Source organism: Zea mays, chromosome 1 (assembly GCF_902167145.1).
Source record: "Zea mays cultivar B73 chromosome 1, Zm-B73-REFERENCE-NAM-5.0, whole genome shotgun sequence".
Taxonomy (NCBI): domain Eukaryota; kingdom Viridiplantae; phylum Streptophyta; class Magnoliopsida; order Poales; family Poaceae; genus Zea; species Zea mays.
The window spans coordinates 307,334,671-307,344,274 of NC_050096.1; positions in this window are offsets into that span (position 1 = coordinate 307,334,671).

Below are 9,604 nucleotides of genomic sequence, written 5' to 3' on the forward strand. Positions count from 1 at the left end.
TATCTTAGTAGCTTCTTTTATGATGGGAGGAGTATAACAAAGTAAGTGGTTTGGGCAATGTTAAAGAAATTTTGAGATACGTTGAAGACCGCTCATGAAGGCAATGCCATGACCATAATTACCAAGATGGAGCTTATCGAAGGAGAACTGGGGAGGTTCGCCATGAAAAGAGGAGAAGAGCCACAAGAGACATATAACAGGCTCAAGACATTAGTGAACCAAAAGCAGAACTATAGAAGCACGGGATGGATAGATCATGACGTCGTCCGACTCATGCTAAGGACGTTTACTGTTTTAGATCCTAACCTTGTAAACTTAATCTGTGAGAACCCTAGGTATTGCAAAATGATGCCCGAGGAAGTCCTTGGTAAGTTTGTGAGTCAATGAATGATGACCAAGGAGGAAAGGTACATCGACGACGACGTCAACGGGAGCCCCCACTACAACAAACTGCAACCCGTTGCCCTCAAAGCGATGAATGACAAGGAGATGCTCCCAAGCAAGGTGGCACAAGTTGAGGCGATCGACCTCAATGAATAGGAGATGTCACTTGTGATCAAGCGCTTCAAGACCACACTAAAGGGGCATAAGGACTTCTCCAACAAGGGAAAATGAAGGGGAAGCACACCTGCTTCCGGTGCGCCTGCAGTCAGCCAGTTTTGGCATGTTTTTGCAATGAAGGGGCAACAACTATGAGGCCTTTTAGGGCTATAAAAGGACCCACATGGACCTCCTTCAGCACCAAAGCACTCTAAGAGCTACTCAACTCTGACACTCTGCCACAACGCCATACAATTTATTTTATTAATTTCCAGTAAGAAGGAAAATATCTATGTTTTATATAACGAAAATGGTGATATAAATAAATTGAACAATTTCTTCTCACCTAATGGCACATAAGCAACTATCTTGAACCATGAGTTCCTTTCCTAATAGTATGAATACTTATACTAAATCCGATAACACATTCTATTGCGTCTTGATTGGTAAAAGAAAATACTCTAGCTTATACTTTTGCATTGTGTCTTGCTTTTATGCCTACACATCTCCACTTTAGCAACATCAATGACCTCCTTAAATCCAACAATTTCAGGCACTTTGCTTGCCCTACTTTTATCAATTTATATTTCTCATTGAGCATGTGTTTATCTTTATGTACTTCAACCTTTCTTGTTTACAACACTTAGAATATAGGTTGGTCCACTAGTTGCATTCATTACCAAAACTATGCATGGATCTTTCAATTTCTCTATTTTTTCTAATTGATGGCAAGTCTACAAAGACGACCCCCTTTTTGGTCTTTCTGCTTTTCAAGTTAATGATTTATATGGTAAATTTTAATCATTTGTAAAGTTTGGTCAAGTTTCACCGATCTATTTATGTAGTATTAGCTCCTTCTATATATTTGCTAGATATATGAATTTTTAGTTTCGCACATATGTTGAACTTTGGAAATTATAGACAGCCTTGCTACTTGTACCTTTTAAGCGTGTTCTGGTTGATAATAATTGAGGATTTTTTTAACACCATGAAGGACTTAAAAGCTTTGATTAGATCAACAATGTGGTATATTCATAAAAAACAACTTGTATAAAGTTTCTCTACCTTATTCTCATGCTTATTTTCCCCTTATATCCACATATTTTTGTATACATATTTCTCCACCACCTGTCATAAATTATCATAAAAGGTGATAACATGGTGATAAAAATGGAATATGCAAAACAAGGGAGAAAGTAAATTTCCTTCAAACTATCAAAGTGGAATATATAACTCGATTTGTCCTTCATAAAGCTTCTTCACACATCGTTAAATGGTTATTTTGTTGAAATTAATTTATATATTAATATGAAAAGCGTCTATATGCTCTAACCACACACTAGTAAGGGATGTATGCATATGATTAAGACATTATTACCTTGACGAGTTGAATGAGAGACATGATAACCATATAATGTGTGATTAAATCATATTGTAGAAGTCAAGAATGTTCAATTAATTTCTAAGAGTGAAACATATTCTTTCGTCAAGTGGTTTGGTGAAGATGTTGATAAGTTGATCTTCAGTTCCAACACTCTCAATAGTGATACACCCTTTGTTTGATGTTCTCTTATGAAATAATGATGAATATCAATGTTCTCGGTTCTTGATTGTTGAACCAGGTTGGTGGTAATCTTGATGGCACTCTCATTAGCACATAACAATAGTGCTTTTGTGAACATGATTCCATAATCTTGCGAAGGAGCTTTCATCCATAATAATTATGCACAACAACTTCCTATAGACACATATTATGCTTCGATTATTGAAAGTGCAACTAATTTTTGTTTCTTGGATGATCAAGACACAACTGACCTTCCAAGCATTTGATGAGTTCTATATGTGCTTTTTTATCTACCTCGCTATAGTTGGACCCATATCTTTGCCGAATGTCCTCAAACTGATGAAATCTACTTATTTTCAACTTTGTTTTAGGGACAATAGTGTAAGCTCCATCGAGTAGACATTCATGACCTAAAGAAGGCAACGACGTCATCATCGCGCTTAAACGAAGTGTTCGAAAAGTACCGAAGGTGGCCCTGCCGTTGCAAAAGCGAAGGGGTCCTGTGAGGGCCCTTTTAGCCAAAGGTCCTCAAAACATTGTTTCATCAATCATCTTTGAATCAATTTTAGGTATAATAGGTCAATCACCGAAGGTTATACTCATTTGAAAATGGAGTGTAACCTTCACATTCATAAAGACGAAGCTACGAGCTTTGGTTCTGCAGTGTAAACGTACTACGAAAAATCAACAAGAACACAAGGTGAAATCTTGAAGACTTGCTTAACATGGCTATGAAGGAAAATACAACATCATCCCTAACCATCTTTGTAGTTCATGTGTATAGGATTGAGGGCGTAATTGTAATTTTTATGATGTTGTACCTTGTCAGTTGTCACTATAAATAGAGGCACAATGCTATGCATACGGACACGCTTCCTTGAGGGCAAACTGCATCACTCTTCATACGAAGTTGTGCTACTCTCTTGCTTTCATATTATTTTCTACAACTCCGAAGGTATAACTATAATCATTTTTAATAAAAGCAGATGAAGAAGAGTAACTGATTTTGAGATGAGTCGTTTATGACTTCACATGCATACAAAAAGGTGTTCACAAGGTATGCGGAGGAGGATCCATATTACACAATTGAATTGATTAGTGATAACGGTCTAGGTGTTCTCGATGAGCATGATTGGGACAATGCAAAGAAAAAGGCTAGATTCTTAGGTCATTTTGCTGATATAACTAAACAGGTTTCTGCATCACTAAGTGTCATTGCTCACACAATGTTTCATGAGATTGGAGAGATCATTGTTTTGGTGAATGATTGGCTGAACAACAATGATGTGGTTCAAGTAGCAATGGGGAAAGAATGAAAGAGAAGTTTGACAAGTATTGGGGGCAGTTGCATGACATTGTTGAGAATGAAAATGAGAATGATAAGGGGAAGGAAAAAGGGAAGGAAAAGGAGAACATGAACTTACTGATTTTTGTGGTTGTTGTTCTTGATCCTAGGTACAAGCTTTTAGAGTATACTGAACTTGTCATTCAGGAAATTTATGGTGACGATCCTAGACAGAAGTTGTGGGCTGCACTGAACAAGTGCTTGCATGGCATGTTTGAAGAATATAGGGCTTTCTATTCAAGCGATCCGACACCACAAAAAAGTGAGTCACACAACCTACACAAGGGGGAGGGAGCACTAGAATGATGAAGTCCGTAGTTGCCAAGAGAATGAGCTCAATAATAGCTCAAGTAGTTACAGTAGTGAAAGGGAAATGTGCCCTTGGGCCATTTCTATAATTGTTTTGGTGATTAGATGTACAACACATTGTTTTAAGTTTATAAGTGCCAAGATGCAAATCAAGTAACAAGGTATGTCTCTGGACTTAGTAAATTGTTTTTGGGTACTAACATGTTTATCTAATTGCTAGAGGCATGGCCAAGAAAAGAGAAAAAGGATTGAAGAAGAAGTGGCTGTGATCAGCCAAACCAGCACCAGCCTGGCACACCGGACTGTCCGGTGGTGCACCGGACAGTGTCCGGTGCCCAGGCTGGCCCGGCGGCGAAGTCGCTGCTCTCGGGAATTGGCAGGGCGACGTGGCTATAAATCACCGGACTATCCGGTGGTGCACCGGACTGTCCGGTGAGTCATCAGCGCCCGAGCCCAAGACTCCGGCGATGAACTCGTCTCTCTCGGGAAAAGGAGAAGGCGCCGCGGCTAAAAATCACCGGACTGTCCGGTGGTGCACCGGACTGTCCGGTGAGCCAACGGCGCCCGCAGCCAATGGTCGTCTGCGCGATCAACGGGCGACACGTGGCTGAGCCAACGGTCGGATGGTCACACCGGACTGTCCGGTGTGCACCGGACAGTGTCTAGTGCGCCAACGGGACCAAAGATCCAACGGTCGGCTTCGCTAGAAAAGGAAGGAGATCGGGCACCGGACAACTACTGTTCATGTCCAGTGGTGCACTGGACTGTCCGGTGCGCCACCCGACAGAATGCAAGAATTGCCTTCCAAGTTGATCTCCAACGGCTCCTAACTGCCTTGGGGCTATAAAAGGGACCCCTGAAAGTAGCCTAGACGAGGGGGGGGGGGGGTGAATAGGCTACACCTGAAATTTTCCACTAAATACTTCAAAATAGTGTCAAATTCAAGTTGCACTGGTGCAAACCGGTTCAGTTGATTTTGTTTACAACTGAACAAGTTTAAACCTGCTCAACTTAGATTAGATAAACAATTAAACAAATCTGACGAAGTAGTTAGAGATTATGCTAAAGTCTTGCCCTAGAGAAAATCCACTCAAATAGATGACAATCGGTGTGAATTGTTTTCACACGATTTGCACACAATATAACCGAATATGAACCAACCAACCAATTAAAGTGCTTATCAAGAACACGCAAGAACACACAAGAACACACGATTTAACCCGAGGTTCGGCAACCACCACAAAGGTGTCCTACTCCTCGTTGAGGAGCCCACAAAGGGCCGGGTCTTTTCCAACCCTAATCCTCCACAAGCCGACCACCAAGGTCAAGGCAATCTCTTCTCAAATTTGCTCAAAGAGCGGGTGATACAGACTTCTTGGGGTCGTCCACAAATTTGGAGACTCCCAAGCAACCTTTAACCATCAAGGAACACAAGGTTCCAAGAGTAACAAATCCGCACAAGGTTAAGTTTGCAATGAGCTCGAGAATGAAGAGAATAGGAGAATCAAGATAAAATCAACAATGTGTTAGATCGACTTCACCTCACACCAAGGATCCTTCAAACGATTGAAGGGGATGCGATTTCGGGTGTGAGAGGTGAAATGAATGCCTTTGTTTGGAGGTTGGTCAGCCAAGAAATCGTGGAATGGCAGAAGTGAATGAAGAGAGAGAGAGAGAGAGAGAGTGTGTGGGGGGTATTTAAAGGATCCCCCAAAAGCTGGCAGCCGTTGGGAGAAAAGGACCGAAAACCGGTTGAACCGGTTCTAAAACCGGTCGAACCGGTTTCCACCAGGGGGTTCTCGATTCACTCAGCTACTCAGCCGGAGACTCGACCGGGCTCAAAATCGGTTGAACCGGGCCCAAATCCGGTTGAACCGGTTTTCAAAAAATATCTGCACACGACTTTTCTGACAGCTTTTGACTGTCAGACTGGCAGCACAGAGGTGGCAGAAGAAACAGTCCAGAAACCGATTGAACCGGTTTCAGGTCAGGTTCAACCGGTTTTTGAAACTGAAGAGCAAGTTTTGACAAATCTATAGTGAACCAAGGTGGAACTTTTGTGGGGAGTAAGAGTGGTTTTTCAAAGGACATTCATGATCTAGAAGAGTGTTCTCTTAGATGATTTGAAGGAATTTGAATTGAGCTCATTGCGTAACTTACTTAACTTATTGCGGATCCCTCTTAATTGGACGGCGATTTCTATAACTCAAGAATTATAAAATGAATATTGCCGTTGTTTCCAAGCACTTGGAGCACGCTATATGATGTAGAATTTAAATCCGCTGTGCTTTACATTTGGATACTCATAAGATTTGTGCTTCTCCTGTCTATAGAATAACTGTGTACATGCTAGGAGCAAACTTGTTAGAATCTCTGTTTGTTTTGTTATTTAATCACCAAAACCCTCAATTGGGGTTGATTGCACTTACAATCTCCCCCTTTTTGGTGATTGATGCCAAAACAAACTAGAGTAGAGATAAAAATTAAAAAGTAAGAACACTGGCGAGATATAAGTACTTGTGTATGTGCAACTCCCCCTAAATGTGTGCATGAGTTTTGTGATATTCATATTGACTTGATATGTCAATTTGCAACATATTTGGGGAGAGTGAACAACCAACACATTACACAAAAACTGAGGGATGCAACAGAATTATATAAGATGTGAAAAAATGGCATTACACAAACAAGTCCATCATTGTATAGCATAAGATATGAAATGGTACTGGCTATTACAATAAGGTCATCACATCATTAAAATGTTTGTGGCTCTAGGCCATCACCGCATGCACCACAATAGTCAGGCGAATAATTATTACAGACCAGGTGTTCATTACAGAAATTAAAAGCGCTGCCAAGATGAGAATCCTTCTCCCCCTTTTTGGCAACTAGCACCAAAAAAGGAGAGAACCACCAACCACAAATCACCATTGAGGAGGAGGCGGACCAAAGAATTGAGTCGCCAAGTTAGCCGCAAAGTTTTCTTCCTCAGGCTGAGCTGGGGGAGGATAGCTGCCTGAAGGATCATGGGGAGGAGGATATGAAGAGGATTGACCCGGATCCCCCTGGTGGGGAGGCGGGGCAAACTGCTCACAATCATCAAAGTATTCTTCTTCTTCATCTTCATCTTTAGCTGACATAAAGGGCACCCCATAGGCCTGCTGGTGCCATTCATTGATTTCTGGTGGCGGAGGATGAAGAGGCACATCAGGCGAGCGGGGAGCAAATGGCATACCCATGGAAGAAGCTTGACGACAGAGGTTGTCGTCAGTCTCCCGCTGACGCCTCGCCAACTCATGCACATCGGAATATATGTTCCTACACATGGAGAAGAATGCTACAATACCATGGGCCTGTCGAGCGCCCATCTCATGACCACGACCTCGACCACGACCACGACCACGTGGTGTGGGAGATCCGTGACCAGGAGATGGACGCGAGGGGCCGGCAGCAGCAGGTCCACGAGAGCTGGAGGGAGCTTTCCTTAGATGCCCTGCTGGATTGTTTGGATCAATCCAGAAGGGGGTGTACGAGAGATGTCTTGTTCCTTTTTCAAAGCGAAACTGAGTCACCACTTCAATCATCTTCATGATGAAGGGGCGTGAAGACATCCCTTGAGAGGGAAGCAGGCAACATGAATAATTTCTTGCCAAATCATATAAAAACATTGATGCTTTCAGAGCTATTTGGCTTCATAAATGAGAGCAAGACCTTGATCTCTCCCAGGATATTCATTTGGTTACCTCCTTTTGGAATGAGAGTCATTCTGCAGAGAGGGTTAATGTATATGTAGAACTTATGCAGATTGGTTGACTCCCAATATTTATCAGTCTCAGAGATATGAAGATCCCTGGCTTCATCCTTGGTGGGAGGACGAAAGTCATGAATCTTAATCTTGTCGCCAAAAATATCGCCATCAGAAAATCCAAGGATGTGAGCAAACCTCCGGTAGCTCACCTTATACCAGCTGCCTTCGATATAGAAATTGAGATAAGGAAAGTTATAAGGACTTTCCTCATCAGCCAGCTTGATCCAAAGGGTAGAATAGAACTGAGCAATAACTTCATCATTCCAATCGTATTGGAATGTCATAATGTTCTTCATCCTCTTCCTCTCACAGGCCCTCAAAGCCTGTGTGGCTGTGTCATCTCTGGATCACCAATTGCTTCACATCCTTCACAGTTAATACATCTCTGATGCAGGATATGCTGATGCTTCTTGGGGAGAATCATAGAATTATAAAAATCGACATGTTAGAGGGTCCAGAACCGATTACCATCGATCCTAGCATCACGAATGCGTAATGTAGGATTTTGGAAGTGGATGTCCTAGAGAAGGGCAGACCCTCCGCTGGTAGTGAAATCCGTGACTGGCTCATTGGCAGATCGATGGGCCTCCGCCCTATGAAGAACCAACCCACAGATAATGGGTGCCTTGGCAGAAGGGAGATCAACTTCATCATCCTTGCCTCCGTCATCATCGCTAGTTGGCTCCTAGGCCTATGGATTTGCCGTGGGTCGAGATCGACCGAAGGGATTCCAGGTCGTTCGACCGCGGCCACCATGAGACCCTGAGGCCTCACCACCTTGCATCACATTGCCGGATCCTCGCCCGCGCTTGGATCTGGAACGCGGAGGAGTTTCTTCACGAATTTCTTGATCATCATTGGAGTCAAATTCAACTACTGACGGATTTCTACGATGCACCATCCTTAAGATAAAAAGGAGAACATATGGTGAGCGAGGAAATCGATGTTCAAGGATTTTAACAAACACGATTGAGTAAAGACACATATGATATTGCGCATGCACCTCAACCGTTCATGTGAGCGGTTCAACTACAACAAACAATACCAAACTACTAAACTCAAACAATGTTCGAGACAAAAGAAAACAGTTTAAGTGTGGCAAGCACCTAAACTACACAGTATCCTTGAAAAGATACACAAGACAATCACGAACGGTGTTAGATCGAGTCAAGAAAATGAGGAAATAAGGCAATACCTCGATCTGATGATTTAACCACAGAAATCCCAACGAAGAGGAAGGAGTTGATGGAGGAGGCCGAGAGGAACAAGTCTCCAACAAACTCCTCAAGGATTTGACGGCTCGAAAGGGATTTGGAGTGTGGTGTGAGTGAGAGAGAGAGAGGAAAAGTGAAGGCAACGGCGGCAGTAACAAATGAAAGGGTAAAGAGTGAAATAAGGAAGGGGAGGAGAAAAAGGAGGAGGCGGCGGCTGGTCAGCCGGACCAAAACCGGTTCAACCGGTTCTGAAACCGGTTCAACCGGTTTTACTGCAGCGTGAACTGTAAAACGCGTAGAAAACGACGTTGACTGCGCGGAAAACCTGCCACACTGACAGCACAGTCTGCGAAACTGACGATGCAGACTGCGGGGCTGACAGACAGCGCGGACGCAGAGGCGACAAAAACCCGTTCAACCGGTTTTTATACCGGTTCAACCGGTTCACACCAGAGGAAAACCGGTTGAGTGGCCTACTCAGCCGGTTTGCTCAACCAGATTTTAGATATAGCCCGGTAAGGCCTAAAATACAATCAATATTTATGACATGAGTAACTTAAGCAATAAAAACATGATTTCACATGTCATTTTGTGCATAAAGCAATTTTATATTAAACAATCATGATTCAAATTTTAGTTTTAAGACACGTTTCGAGAATCCAAGATGTTTAGTTCACTCCTTAGAAAACAAAACCTAGTCTCATCAAGGGGTTTTGTGAAGATATTGAGAGCACCTAGAGGGGGGGGGGGTGAATAGGTGATCCTGTAAAAACTTGAAACTTAAAGCCACAAAACTTGATTAAGTGTTAGCACAATGAAATCAA